The 16,112-nt window shown below is 42.1% G+C and overlaps 1 protein-coding gene across 16 annotated transcripts in view; it reads right to left on the bottom strand.

Annotated features, from left to right (window-relative positions):
* The window catches only part of LOC308193182 (uncharacterized protein), a 221,769-nt gene that overhangs the window by 145,429 nt on the left and 60,228 nt on the right, over positions 1 to 16,112 (bottom strand). For 3 of the 16 annotated variants that reach the window (XM_080587546.1, XM_080587548.1, XM_080587545.1), the window contains exon 7: positions 7 to 16,112. This exon is cut by the window's right edge. The exons of the other annotated variants lie outside the window; for them this stretch is intronic. The gene's annotated coding sequence lies outside the window, so the exon portion shown is untranslated. Of the gene's footprint in view, positions 1 to 6 lie in introns of those variants that run through there. 16 annotated transcript variants of the gene reach the window in all.

The raw sequence follows: 16,112 nt of genomic DNA, 5'->3' as shown, positions 1-16,112 counted from the left end.
TAACAGACAAACTAAGATTAGAATTCATTAAGATTAGGTTAAAATTTCTATTTTGATAATCTTTTCCTTTTTTTTTTTTTTCTCCCATAAAACAGCACTGGCAGTCTAAGTTGGCAGAAGGCGTATATTTAGCATGAACTCTCCTTGGGACAAACTCTTACTTCATAGTTCAGGAGTGAAGGATCTTTAACTGAATTCCTTATAACCAGTGAGGCTGTGTCAGATGTCCAAAATGCCTCTTTGGACTTACTACTCTTTTCACAGCCTGGGCAGCTTGCACTGCATTTTGAATTGTGCAAGAACTCAAAAGTGAAGCCACAATGAGCCAGGTGACCCTGTAAAGCAGTAACACATTTTGTATCATAGGAAAAAAAATATACGCATTTGTTAGCAAAACTATCACCCAAAGACCTACTTCTCATTGAAGGAATTCACGCCTTTGCAAACTGGACTTCATCAGCATAAGCAAGTAGAAGTACAATTTGTCATTACAGCCCAAGAAAAAAGGAAAAGCCAAACATAAATTAAAAAGATACACTATTCCTTCTCCCTCACTTCTATATTGTAAGAAGAAATTAGAGGGCAGTAGCCTATAGCAAAGCCTTATCTCCTCTCATTTGTCAAAACTTTGAAAAGCTCAAGTTTTCAGATTTGCATTTTCTATTTCCAAATGCAAAAATGTATCCTCACAGTACGACCCCAACCCTGTGAGCTGTGTAAAAAGTTTCTTTAAATAGGGAAAGGTAAACTGAGCTGTTTTTGTCCGTTCATTTATTCAGCTCTTATCCCTTGAGGCTAAACTATACCATCTCTCTTCTGTGTGTGGCTCTGCTTCTCATTTTAGCAATTTGCTTATCTTCAGGCACTGTATTAAGCTTACTGTTGGAAATCTGGAATTTCAGAACTCAAAAGATGCACTGATTCATTATCCTTGATAGCTATCACACACTAATCCAAATCCTACCTCCCATCTGCTCGCAGGCTAGTCTAATGCTCCTTCATCACACCTTATCTACGTGAGTCCTATTTCTACCCTTACTGATGTCAAAAGACCTGTACCTGTGCTGCAGATAATGCCCCTTTTTCATTTAAATAAATGAAAAATAAGATGAGGTGGGGGATGTAGATGCAGAGAATTAAATTAGGGAGAGTAACTGTAAAGAGTTTGTGGCCTCCCTACCTGTACCTCAGGGTTTATGGGTGAGGTCTGAAGCTTCAGGAATTGTATGTGGAAGTGCAAAACGTTTGACACTCTCTTCCCTTTTGGAAGCAAGATACAAAGCACATTCGTCATATCCCATTATGAAAAGCACCTAATTCAGATGAAGTGATAGAATGCAAATTGTTTAAGTGGCTGCTGTCTCCCTGGGGTGCAGAAGTGGTGCTGCGGGGAGCTGATTACCGAGGTTTCTCCTACACAGCGCGTGGGAGAGCTCTGCTAAAGGGTGCCTCCCTGGCAGGTGTCGCACAGAGCTGACTTTTGAGCTAACATACATTATTCATGTCCCTTTTATCAGTCGTTACCCTTACTTTGTCCTCTGCTTGATTTTGGTTCCAGCTGCCAAATTCCCTGGTGTCTTTCAAGTATAGATGATAAAGTGATATTTGAGACACATTTGTAGTTATTTGACTTTTGCTAACAACTTCATCCATTTCAGCACTTTAATATTAATATTTCCTATGGTTAAATTACAGGAATTATTACGGTTGTTTTATCATCACAAAGAATACTCTAAATTCTTTCTGTTCCACTGGAGTTCTGAAATTATTTCGACATTTTTAAATCCCAAGAGTTATTTCTAAGATATGAGATACAATGGAAACGTTCGGTGGCTTCCTTCTGTCTTTTCTTTAGCTTTTCAGTTAGTGATAATATGCTTTACTAAGTAGTGCCCATTAGCTACATGTATATGCTATTGTAAAACATCTAAAGAGGGTACAATCTACTGTTATAATCCTATCAGAGCAAAAATGTTTGAGATTTCCTTTGCAAAATGCCTTATAAAACCTGTATCATAAGAATTTTCTACCAACAGCAGAGAGGCTTTAGGTCAACCCCCCCAAACTTTTAACCCCTTTTTAAAATATAGACACGCAAATTTACATTGCAATGCATAAAATGTAACCACAAATAAAACATTTTCTAGGCAACTACAGAGAGATCAGAACTGATTCCTCTTTGGACTTTCCCTGCCATAAACATAAGGGAATTCATTCAACATTGACAGAGCTGTGACACCTGTACTACCCGAGGACCTGTCCCCACAACTTTCCAAGTGAATCTTTGACCCATAGCTGTGTGTCAGCTGTAGTTAAACATACCACATTAACTGCTGCTGCTTCTAAAGATTTAATATGCCCAGAGAAAATACCCATGGTATCCATTCATCCTTCTGCTGCTTCCTAATCCCATTACAATTGCACTGCAATGTTGGAGTGGTTAATTGAGCAGTTACGGAGCATCAAGTACAGCAGAATGAATAGGAGATGGAGAGAGCCCAGGAGTGCTACGAAACAAAAACAGATTGAAGGAGACACTCTGAGCTGTTATGGTTAATTAAGATTCATAAATATTTCAAATTTGGACTGTGACTCCAGTTCTGAGGAAAAGATTATCCCCAAATTAAGGGCTTCAAATCCTGAGCATTTTATCCCACTGTCACATCTGGTTGAAAGGGTGCATCAGTCCAAAACATCTGCAGACAAGGCGAGGGGACAAGGACCAAGGCACAGAAAACTCAGCAGCGCAGATCTGCGCTCCCCAAGACACCAAGCCAGGAACTGCAGTCACCAGTCAGGCTGAATTATATTGCTTTCTGCACGCTGTCTCGGAGCTCCAGTGACAGGGTGGTGCTGGGAAAGCCTGACAAGGCCAAACAGCTGACAAGCACAGATCTCAAAGCAGAAGGTGGCAACTGGAGGTGTCAGGACAGATGAACACAAGAAAGAAGATCATGCCCAACTCAGTAAAGTGCTCTCAGGACAGAAGACTTGGGAGAACTTAGCCATGGCTGATTTTTGGCAATGAAGGAAAATAACGTGTGGAAACAAAGCCAGGGACTGCTCCTTTTTTGAGGGGCTCCTGACCCATTCAGTTTGTGTGGACTTTGCCAGGCTGTGCAGCAGCCATCGCCCGGCCAGATTCCACCAACTCTCCTGCTGGAGAACTGAATCTGTGGGGAGCAGAAAGGTGGGAGAAAGAGCAAATGAGACCTGGGAACTAAGAAAGTTCCTGGCATTAGCCACGATGGACAGCTTCCGCTTAGCAAGCAAACAAAATCAAAATGAAAATCAAAACCTTCTTACAGAAGAAAATATGAAATTAAATTATCTTGTTTCTTTCTTCAGTCTGCTGTCTACATTTCTCATATAACATTTGACACTTGGGCACTAGTGAATTTAGCAACTAGACTTCTCTGTTTATAGCTACAGCAGTCCAGTCTGGATATGTAAATAATACATCATAATACTGAAGCGGTTGCAGCATTTAATACAACAGCATCATAAAACACAACGCAATCCTCTTCTGTGCGATCAGTCAAGGGCAGGCAGGAAGGTGTTCAACAGCTACACAAAATGAGAATGTGTGACCACAGGCAGCACTGCCTAAGTAAATGAAACAGTCAAAAGTCACGTGCTGTGCCTGTTCCTGGAACAGCAGAGCTTCTTGTCAGGCACTTACTCTCCTGCTTTTGCTGGTGTTTATAGACTTGCCTGAGCAGTCACACATTTCTTTCAAGAAGATCATGGTGGGATCCAGCAACTAGGTGTTCCTTTGCCTTTGGCTCCCAGAGAGTCTGATGTTAGAGACATGCTCCTTACGCATATCAGGACCCTCACAAAAGGCAGCATTTTCTTTTTAAAATGAAAACATCAGAGCAAATTTTAGGAAAACTTTTACACCCTGTGAACCTTTAAACATCGAGATTTAAACATTGTATCTCTGCTTATCAGGAGACTGGCAGGATCTGCCCCATAGCTTAAGGTATGTCCCAGCTCTCATGATGGAGCTGGGCTGATGTGCAAGAAGGAATATGAGATTTATGGCTCTACAAGGAGTTTGCACAGAAGATAATACAGCTCTGTAGCCTGTAATAAACTCTACGGGGCCCAAGTACTCAACTGGGAGCATGGGGATGCAATGATTCTGACCTTTGCTCCCTCGTATGTTCATGAGCCAGTTCTGAAATCATTAGATATAAAGTGTTCTGAGAGCAGAGGCTCTAGGTCTTTGCCCTAAACACTCAATAACCGCCTGTTTGTCCCTCTTTTTTCTGTCCCAAAGTGAGTAAATCTCTCTCACTGCTTTCTAAAGGACGGCCAACTTCAGTGGGTTGATAGAAGTGACAACTTCTAAGAAAAGATCAGTATACTTCCCCCTAAAGTAAAAGGAAAATAAAAAATGAAACAAATTCATAAGTACAAAATAAAAAAACAAAAGCATGTAATTAGTCCTTACAGCAGGTATCGAACTCCAGCCCTTATGACAAGATCTGAAAATACTTGAAAGGACAAACAAATACTTGTAGCCACAGTTTTTCTTCTTAATACGCTGCTCAAAACGTTGCCTTTGCCAGAAACTCAAGGAACCAATGATAAGTGTAAAAAATGTCTCCTGTGTACATGCCAAAGAGTTTCTATCTGAACAGATGTCCTCCCTTTTCTATTATAAAGCAAACACGCTCTTGCATGACTCAATTAATGCACGAACATGATAAACCTACTGGAAACTACATAATTGTGTTTTTCCTTTCTTATATTATTACATATGCCAAATATATGATCATTTTGAATGCAACACTTTATTAATCAAAGATGAGGTGGTTGCCTTTCTCAAAGTCATTAAAATTTAATGTATCCAACTGCTGATCACCTAGCATTGTATCTTTGATGTTTTGTACTTTTCCTTACATATGACAATTAGTTAGCCATTTGCTTATGCTATTTCCCCAAGAAAGTTATGCATTAAGTTTTAAAGTAATAAAGATATGTGAGTGTATACATGAAAAGTTTCCTGCCTATGAGTGATCTTGCTTTGATGGATATATTAAATTAAGACATTTTTATGTTTACAGAGCTGTGCAGTCCAGAATTTCTCACATCACAGACATCCTCTTATCACTCTGGTAAAACGGTACCCACATAATACAGAGTGTACTTCAAACTCAACACGATACGGACACTAGGAGCAGTTACTGGCATCCTCTTCTCAACTGACTGAACAGCTCCAAAACATTCAAAGCTGTTATCAGGGCTACTAACCGGAAGTTTTCCTAACAGATATATACTCCAATTTCTCTCACAATATAAGGTATATTCAAAGAGCAGGTTTTAAAGGCATCTCAGGAATCTAAGTGCAAGTGCTCCAGTACCAAATACAGCTCTTAACTCCAGTATTGTGCAGTTCTGCCCAGACACTCTTCAGTAAAAATATCCGTTGTCGCCGCATCAGATAGATCCTAAAACTTCCCTGCAAAACTAATCTGAATTTTAAGACCAAAAAAAAGTGTTTTTTACCTTTTATTATTTATCCTAAGTTTTTTAAAAGGAAAGGCAGGAATACAAGCTTTTGTAAACCTGCCACATCTAAATAATGACCTCTGAAATCCCATTGACAACAAATTGAACAAGCAGGGGTGATCAGAATGTATGAAAGAGTTTTTTTTCAACCTGCCTCTTGTGCCAGATGATCAGTAGCATGGTATTAGCACAGATACATTGTATAACACCTGCAGTACCAAAAGGAGTAAGAGCAGTAATTACCTCCACAGCATCAGCGGCAGAGCTCCTTCTGCACATGCTCAAGAGGCAGATGCGCAGAGCTACGATGTGCTATTTCAACATAGCTGCTGTGCAAAGGAGCACAGCAATTTAAATTCTGCCAAATGCTCCGTTTTGAACAGTTAGTGATTTTCCACCATTGTTAAAGGCACCCTTATCCCTCTGTGACATACTTATGGAGCAACCAGCTCTTCTTTGGCTTGCAGCAATATTCAAAGCTGCACATACAGATGAGTCGTGTAGTTACAGAAAGTAAGGAGATGGGCAATGTCCCAGACACTATGATTAAAAGTCATCTTTCTACATCAACTTTGGACAAGAAGAGCTTTCAACCACACCGATGCAGAAACCCAGCTCTGAAAGAAAAACATAGTCATTCTTTTCCCATTTGTGTGGGTAGATTTTTTTTTCTTTTAAAATTATTAATACCTTGGTGAACATACTCTCTTCTTCAAAACTGCACTGTCTGGTTTAGAGTCTGCCTTAAAACTTAACCAGCTCTACGTGCTTGGGCAGAGCAGGCTTGGCCCAAGGAATTAGAGCATCCCTTCCAGAAGGACAAGTTAACTCAGACCGCTAAGGAAAATTATTGTCCAAAAGGCATTAAAATCGATACAATATTAGTTTACCCAACATAACCAAAAAGCCCTTGGGGAAAGCACCTGTACAGATACCAGGACACTGGCTGAAACAGTCAGATACAAACCAGATGACAGGTCTTGTTTTCTTCTTGTGCCATTCAAGATACTTCTTGTGCCCTTCAAGATATTTGGCAAAACAACTGTTATTGCTTCTGAAAGCTTGCTGAAGGTTGAGTTAAGAGGTAGCTACGGTTATTCTCAAATGCTGTTTTGCAATAATCCTATTTGCATCTAGACCTTGAATATGCATAGGCCTTAAATTAATTTGCTGTCCATGCAGTTGGGAGTTTCAGCCTTCATGTTTTAGGAGGCACGTGTCTCTGAATCACCTACCCAGGATGCCGTGTCTCGAGTCAACCTAAGTACGATACCATGTCCCATTCAACATCGAGCAACATCTACCAGGCACTACACAGTTCTGCATATAACATCTTTCTTTCTGAGTGAATGACACATCTGAATTAAGAATTTCTTCTGGAGTCAGAGACCGTAACGCAGATTTGAAAGGGACCTCCTGGGCTCAGGGGCTCAGTGTGCTGCTATCACAATCTCAGCACGTCATCCTTCTCCTAAGGGTAAATTAAAAATTACAAGGAACATCTTTAAATGCTAAAACGTTTTCTGAATATTAAATCATTTTACTATAAATTGTTTCTGAGATGATTATAAATATAAACATAAAATTCACCTTGTTAGTAACTGAGTGTTAAAAGCCAAGAATTCACAAGCAATTTAAGCTATTAAATAACTTGAAAGGTTCCCCTATTAAATATTGAAAATATTGGAAAACCCTTCCAAATTATAACATTGCAGACCTTGTTAATTAGGATGGTAGAAGTAACACCCTCTATTTCCAAATTATCCTACTTCCCCTTTTCAGGCTGTGTAATTTATTATGGAGTGAATGAATAATTCATAGCTACTCTGAAACCTTGGCCAAGATTGCACAAAATCATTTCTGAACAACACACTGAACTTTATGCCACTCCCCTGGCTTTGTGTTCAGTGCCCCAGCATCTATGTTTACTGGTTGGCACACTGCTCTCAAACCTGAAATCATCAGTATTTGCACAGGAACCCGACTCCACATTCAGCAAAGTAAGAATGTATAACACATGCCAAAAACCATGAACAAAACCACATGCTCCAAACTTTCAGAAGAAATTTCAGCTATTTTGTCAAAGATCTTAAAGCGTGTGAGAAAAATTATGGTAAAATTGGAAATCAGTGAAAGATGTTCATTTAGAGTTTGTTTTGTGTTTTATTAAATACGATGGTAACAGACATCTTGAAAAAAAAAAAGCTTTCATTTTCAGAAAAATAGCCACTGCCTGGAAAAAAAACAAAGAAACCCAACGCTCATACTCTGGCCACAGGAATGCACACACACCTGAATTTAGGAGCTTAGGAAAAATGGCCACGTCAAAGATACTCAACATTCCCCATACCTCAGTCTCTAATGTGGTCCAGAAGAAGAACAGAGAAAAGGTGAAAATCTGTTGAAGAATTTAACTCATTAATCATAATGACACCAACAGCACGAGTTCTAGAGAAATTTCTAGAGAAATCTCTAATACACCACACACTTCTGATTCCCCACTGGGTGAAGTAGGTTAGATATCAATAGAGGAACAAAGACAGAAGACTAAAGGAATACAGATTCATTGCAGACAGCGCTCTGAGATATGCAGGGTAGCTAATGTATATATCCACTGCTCTCTGTTTTTATTAATAACGTTTAACAGTCAGTGTGAACTAATTTTTCTCTTTTTCACACTCTAAAGCCCAGCAATAGAAGACTGTAGCCATAGTAACACTGATGCTGTTATTAGGGAGAACTGCTCACATCCACTCAAAAAGAAGCATTTTTAAATTGAAACATCAGCACTGAAATAGCAAGGGTGGGGGCAAGGTATTTGCTACTGTGTTGTAGAAGCAAATAGGTCCAAAAATAAATCAGACAGTTATGTCAAAGAGACAAAAAGGCAAAAGAAATCACCTGGGACATCCTAGCCCTGCTGTCATCATCAGTCCATCTTTCACTGATTTCAGAAGGGCCAGGACTTGGTCCACAGTTTATCCATGGAGAGTTTTTGAGCAGCTGCTACCATGACTGTGTCTCAGGATAAAAGCAGAAGTACACTATAAAAAAAAACACAACAAAACAAACAAAAAAAAAACCACCAAAAACATTTACAGCAATGCAAACTTCCTGTACCTCCATCTTGAATGTATTACAGGTAAGGGATCGGTGTCACAGTCTCGAAGGCGAGAACATCCTAAAGCCTTCGTTGCAGACAGCAGTAGCAGATCCAATGAGGAACTTTTTAAATCATTGAGTAAGAACAGCACGGGCGAAGATGAACAGAATTCCTCTCCCTCTGTGTAATCCCTTTGAAGGGCACTATCTCCACATTTGGCATGTCGGCCAGCCAACTTCATTTTTTCACTTCATCACTGCAGTCTTAACAGCACTATAACCCCAATTATATAATGACGGCAGCATTAGGCAGTTATTAGACACAGCATCCTCTACACTTCCTCAACATGACCACGTCCCATGGAGAAGCTGCAGAAGAGTGGCCCTGGAGACATGCTTAAGCTACAATTACTCACAAAATTTCTCACAACAGTCTCATAACTTAAGTGCTTTCTTAAACCAATGAAAGATCAGAACTGGCAGCAACGGGTAATGCTACCACCCGCAGAAAGCAGCTCAAGCTGGCGAGAGACGGAGGCACAGACTCATTTTGCAGCCTCCCATTGATGCCAGGGACCCAACGGGAGCAGGTCTGGGAGATGACCCATGCCTGACATGCCCCACGCAGCCATGGTCTGAGCCCTATTTTCCAGTGCCACCATTACCGACAGAACTGCTCACAGCTCCCATCCAAATTTAGCAAAGCTTTTTAATCAGCAAAGCCAAAATCAAATAGCAAAGCCCAGAACACCTGCAGTGATGCCCAGCATGGTACTGGCTTTTCCCTGCCTTTATTACAGTGTTCCCGAGAATATGCCCTGATTTCTTTTAAAACAGTTCCTTTGCATATTCCCTGCTGGGGCAAATGGTAGCACTATAAGTGTCTTGAAAAAGCATTTAATTTAGATTTAATAGGGCAGTAAAAATATCTATGGGTTCTAAAAGAACACTCACAGCAATTTAATGAGTACACAGGATAAATCTGGGCAAGCACTATCCCAGAAACACCACACAGTGCAGGCTTTGGAGTTCATTATCCTAGGAGATTTACTTGCTTACTTTACATTTGTGATTAAATTTGCAATAAAAGGTGCAACCCAGCTGAACCTCAAACCCCTGTTTTTCACCATGAGTTAGCAAACACAAAGGCAGAAAAAGCACCAGTGCTTCATCAACTCGTACTCACTGCGGGCCCTTACTGAATATAAGCCCCTAGAAGCTCATGTGCTGCTAACAGCCAAACTACTGCTTCTTGCTTGCCAAATTCACTTACAGTTGCTGCCTCATCGAGGATGCGCTTTAATCATCAGTCCAACCATGCAAAACCTACCAGGGTCTCTACTTCTCCCTCTCTACCTACCTACTCCACCCTTGGCCCTTTTGTTTCCTAACAGCATTCTTCTTTAACCTGTCAGCACTGATCATCCCTCTCTGTCTGTTCCTGACTTTGTTCACATTTTCAGCTCTCTTCAAACCCTGTTTTTGATCCTGCTACTTCTGGGCCTAATCCTGCAACTGCCCTGCATGCAGGGCTACAGCAAAGCCTGCCCTCTTCCCTGCAACAGTCCTGAGCGAACAGGAGCAGTCACAAAGCTCTTCCGTAGCTGTGCAGACAAAAGAAAAAAAGAAGTGCTTCTGGATAAACTGTCCCCAGCCTCAGTCACTGAAGGAAAAAGAATAGGTGGCACACTGCGAAAAGATGCCTTGGCAGTGGCAGACAGATGGCCTCATGGTTAAACTGCAACGGGCTGGGGCTTGGGGCTGGCTGCTGCTATTATCCATTTAGAGCCAGATGCTGCCACTTGTCCTGCACTGGATCCCGTTCTGGGCTGTAAGTACCTAACGGCCTCTTGTGCAGAAGACTCCTTGGTGACTTGCCCAAGAACTGTCTGTGACTGCTCTGCTTCTCTGCAAGCATGTTTGAGATTGCACTATTTAAGGTGGGAGCCTTTGGTGGGACTGCGCTCCTGCCTTCGCGTGACACGACAAAGCCCTCTGTCCTGTGGCTCCTTCCAGCAAGGCAGCAAGGGGCTGCCACCAACACCAGCCCGTGGCCAGCCAGGGCCCGCTCCTGCTTCGGGGCCACATAGGGGGCTGACGGCTCCTTTCTCTCTGCAACATCTTGAGAAATCTTCTTCAGCGCTGCCCACAGCCATCTGCAGGACCAGCTTGTCTTCTCTCATCTCCCTTGGAGTGGGGCACCGATGGGCACCTTATTAGGAGTGCACTTGAAGATACCTGTATTAAATGGTGCTTGCGGACACAGCTAATAAATGCTTCAAGGGCCTGATTAGGGAAGATGGGCTTTGAAACATACACCTTCGCCACTCGGCTGCTTTGTCTATGAAGTTCAATTAGCAGTACCTACTTCAGTGCAATTGGGGAAAGGAGCATTTATAATTCATTTATATCCTGCATTGTAAGGTATTGAGAGAAAAGGCACCCTAAGTGCACAGCACTACTATTAATAGCATGTTTTTGCATTGGCTCATAAATACCTGCCCTGCTTCTCCTCTCTCTTTACTTTTCCCCCATTTTCAGGGAAATTACCATATTTTAAAAAAACAAATGCTAATTGCATAAAACCTCAGGAAGGAAATATTCAAGCAACCTTTGAAAATATGATTTTTTTTATGATTGAGTATGTTTATTTCAGGCAGTAGTACATGTAAACTAGGAGAAAATGGGAATATAAAAATATATAGGATGTCTACGACATAATGGTTCCTTGCAGGAGTAGAAACAATAAATATTTAATAAAAATGCAAATATAAAGCCATCTGGGGTACAACTTCTGCCATAATTTCACAGGGAGGGACCAAGTGCAGCTGGGTTAACGTCCTGAACTTCCATCAAGAGCAGGGCCTTCAGCAATTCATTCCCTGACACCTAGAAAAGATCAAGCTGAATGATTCACGTTTTGGCAATCTTTGGCAGTCCACATTCATCATTCCAACCCAGGAGATGCAGTTGCTGCGTATTGTCCTAGCTGGTGTTACTTGACAAGCCCTCCTGACACACAAAATGCAACAGCAGGATGGGGCCTGCTCTCATCGGGCCGGATTCCCTCCCTGGCCCACGCGGGACAGGCAGGAAAGCATTTTTCTGCAGAAAGAGGAGCCTGGTGCAGGGCAGGGGACATAAGCAGGGACAGCATTCGTTTGTTAGTGCAGGCTCAGGCAGCAACAGGCGAGGAGCTGTGTGAGACAGTGGACGAAGGGACCTGAAGACTACTCATGGTATGTTTTATTTTCTTATCTCTTCGGTGTCTTTCAAGACAGGTGATCCAAATGAATGAGCTCTCGGTAAAAATTAAATACCAAACCCTATTTAACTGATCATATCATCGAGCAGCTAACAGGAAGCATAAATCATTTTACTATCTGCTTTCGTTGTGAACAAAGGCTTTTTCTAGACCTGTTGTTTAATTCAAAGAGATAGTTCAGGTGCAGAAATCTCACATGAAGCACTGGTTATGACTTGCACTGGGCTTGTGAATGATGCCTGGTCTTAGAGGCTGCAGGTATCACCTTTTAGAAATGAAGATTAATAGGATTTAATTTGGTAGGCAAAAACTAGAGCCATTAGCTTCTGGTCAGACCTGCTCATGAGCACAGACTTAAAATGAAAAGAGTGATTTAAACACAGCCGGCCGGGAGCACTGCAGGCTGCTTATCAGCACACCGACCGCTTGGCTGAGCCAGCGTCGTGGGGAGCGAAGGTGTGCAGGGTTCATCTGCATGCACAGAGCTGCTACAGGGCACGGTGAACCTGCTGCTTTGCTTTCTCCCCAGGAATGCCTGGAAAAAATCAGGGACAAAATTCAATCTCCAAAAATTTGTGGCACTGCAGCTCTGCCAGAGCGCTGTGGCTCTCCAAGTTATACTGTGGGTTATACTGTGTGGAAGCCTGGCACATTTATGTCTATCTCCCAAAACTCCAGCAGTACTACCTGAAATAAGGTAGCCATAAAGCAAAAGAAACCTGTATCAGGACTAATGATGCTTTCCTTATTTATCCTCAGATCATCCATTAGCAAAGGAAATAATAGGAAATGCCCAAATTTATGGCTGTGGCAACCTCCCAGGACAAAGGTGCTCTACAGTGGCAGTGAGACTGCCAGAGCCCAAACTGGTGTCAGCTTGTGAGATGTCACAGGAGGCAGAGATCTTGCCCTGATTCTTGCTGCTGAGACTTGGGCCTTTGTCGTACACGGTTTGCTCTGAAAAGTGATACAGACAACACAAGGTTTTTCTGTCTGTGCTTCGGAAAGAAAAGGTGACTTCTCTGATCACCAGCTCCTGAACCTCAGTCCAACAGCTGAAAGAAAGGCTGTGATGTTTCTGGATTTCACATCACTGACAGCAACACAATGCAGTGTCCTAGACTTTGCCTGATAGCCACGACATCTAACCTAGGCTTGGGAGACTGATGTCCTTGGAACTCTTCCAGTGGGAGAGCATCCGGCTGTCTGCAGTGAGGGAAGGGCTTCTCCAGGAGGTAACTCGGGCTCCGTTATCCCTTGCTCTGGGTCCGCTGCTGGCAGAGTATTCCTCTGGCACAGACTGTGGAGAGACAGTCCTGTGTCACAGCCTCCACACAACCAGTTTCCGCTTGGGAAGTGTGTTTCTGGCGGATTGCTTAAATGCCAGGGTCTGAACAACCCCAGAGGCTGCTCGTGCAATTTGAGTTTGCAGGGGCAGAAGGGGGAAACCACAGTGGTGTCTGAGAGTCTTGTTAGCACAGACTGAACCAGCATTAATGGGACCATAACAGCTGCAATGTCAAGCACCAAACATCTACAAAATCCTTTTGCAAGCATCCTGGGAAAATCACTGCTATCTTACTTATCTTCAGCGCTCAGTGACAAGTTCAACATAAACACCACCACTTCCTTCACCGTGTCAGATTTTAAAAGACATACAAGATGTCTTGTGCTGCTAGAACATGGAATGTCCCCATTCCTCTGTGGCCATACGTCATGCTTTGCCCTTTGAGCACATTCCCCTAAGAGGCTGTTTACAAGGGTTCTGAGCAGCAGCACAGCGCAGAACCAGACACCTTCCATTGGGGCAAAATACACTTAACGCCCTCTTGTTTCTCTGACACAGTGAAAGTCAGGACACCAGTCAAAAACAACCCCTTGCCACCTTCTGCTTCTCTTTTCTACTTCTGTTCTTCAGCCCTGCACGACGGCTTTGCTCCTCGTACAGCTGGAGGAAGGCAGATTCTCTGCGGGTTCCTGTGGTGCAGTGGTACTCAAGCCCACCTCTTCTCTTCCTGGGCATGCCGTAACCTAGACACAGCAGTAGGACAGCAGCCTACACAGCACGGGCAGGCACTCCTGCCAGCGGCAGTTTGCTGCCACTGCAATTCCTTTGTACCTCTTCAACAGTGCAGTGAAATAATAGTGCCACAAAGAGGTGTACTTGCATTTCAGCCCGCCTCTGTTGACATCCCAGCTTTGATAGCACAACAGCACATTTTAATGGTCTGTCATTAAATGTCAGCAGTTTGCTCTTCCTCTTGTTCATTGCCCAATACATAATAATATTTTCTTTTCATTGACTTCAATTTTAAATATTCTATCTAGGATTTGTTTTAAAAACTTTTATCTGCGAGTAGTTTCCCACAAGGCCAAACTTTTCTTTTGAGAAGGATTTGGTAACAAGTTGAGTGGGCTGGCTGATTCCCAACCAATTATTTATTCAGAGAAACTTCTTCTGTTTATGAGCAGACTGCAAAGTCCTCAGGTCTGTTTCTCACTCAGAATTATTCATGGGTTTTCTCAGTGACAGATAGTTGGTCTGCAAAATGTGTTTTTCACAATTTTTCACCCAGAGAAAGCTCAGTCACTCAGGGAACTGGGAACGTGACAATCCATACAACAAGAAATACAACACTGCATTGCACTTGTTATGGTGACACAACGCAATACACTGTCACGTAAAAATACCTAAGGATGCTCAGATCCTAGGAGAAATGTTGTTTGTTTTTTTTATTTACCTCTACCTGGACAACTTAGTATTTCCATAAAGGGATGTCAGTAGGTCTGCTTCTAGAACCAGCTGTGCTCAGGCCCCTTCAGGATCCTGCCCTCCTTTTAAGACGTCCAGCCTACTTTAAGGTGCTCAAATAGCTCGGCAGGGAACGAATTGTGCTTCGCAGACGTAACCTTTGTAACCAAAATGAAGAGACTGCCAAAAGGCAAGAAACCCAGCCAGAAGTGATCAGATGCTACCAGGCTCTCTGCAAACGAGCTACCAAGCAATATGCCTCCAGGGACGGGGGAGAAGAAAGCAAAACAGAGACGTGTATGTACTATAATGCACAATGAATCTGTATGTAGTACAAGACACTACAGATGGAGCATTTTCATCCATCTTGAGGACCATCTTGAGTCCTCATCAGCAACTTCAAGCTAAGAGCAGAGAGAACTAGGCAAGGAACACTGTGCTCTATTTTCCCAGAGTAAAAATGTCAAGTATTAGCATGAAATTGGACCAGAATACACATGTGGGTGACAAAAATCTTGATTAGTGCTGGCAGAAATTTTGGAATCAGTAATATGCTTTCATCTGGAGCCATAGGGATCAAAGAGGTTAAAATCAGAGGTTAGCACTTGACATTAGAAATGATACAACCTATTTGTTGCAGCTCACTGACTTTACTTCTAAAGGTATCTACAGATGGAGACATTTACTCGGCTAGGAAAAAGCAGCCTATACAGGCTGCATCCCATTCTCTTGAGCCTTGCCTAAATGAGAACTGCCTTTATTTCAGGGAAAGCAATTAAGACAAAATAGTGAAAATATTCTGAATACGAGCAGAAATGTTCACTTACTAGAAAATATATTATTAAGCACTGTAAACAGCTTATGCACAGATTATAACACGTGCAGACACACAGCTCCATAGTAGCTGGCAAGAAATAACAAACACAAATAGAAAAACACAGTGCACGTTTCTGATACGTTTAAAAACCAAGGATGTGTCAAAAGACCCACCCAATATGTGGTGCACATAATCTAAGATCTGCATAGATTAGATACTTATGCACCGATAACATGAACAGATCCTCCAAGTAACACACTACCAGCTAAAAAAACACCATGTGTTGGCATCTTCTTACCAATGCTCCCCGACGTCAGGAGACTGAGTAGTTAATATGCTATATTTTTAAACAATTTCTGTAAGTCTAATCTGTTTATATGCTGATATATGCTGACCTAAATTATTACCTTTTTTTTTTTCCCCTAAAATCTCTGTCATCAACTTGTTCTAGGACACTTCTTGTGTCTTTAGGTTTATACAGCTAATACCCAAACCCCAAGCCAAAAGATACCTGACACACATTTTTTGCCCGTGGAGGGTGATTAACTATCAAGGACAGAGCAGATTTCTTCTCCAGAGGCAGTCTCTGATTCAAGACTTGATGCTTTCTTCAGACACGTCATCTCACTAACCACAAATATGCAATACATGCTATT

This window comes from Anser brachyrhynchus (assembly GCF_964034855.1).
Source record: "Anser brachyrhynchus genome assembly, chromosome: 3".
Taxonomy (NCBI): Eukaryota; Metazoa; Chordata; class Aves; order Anseriformes; family Anatidae; genus Anser; species Anser brachyrhynchus.
Note: the sequence above shows the minus strand (reverse complement) of the source record. Positions and strands in the feature narration are given on the sequence as shown.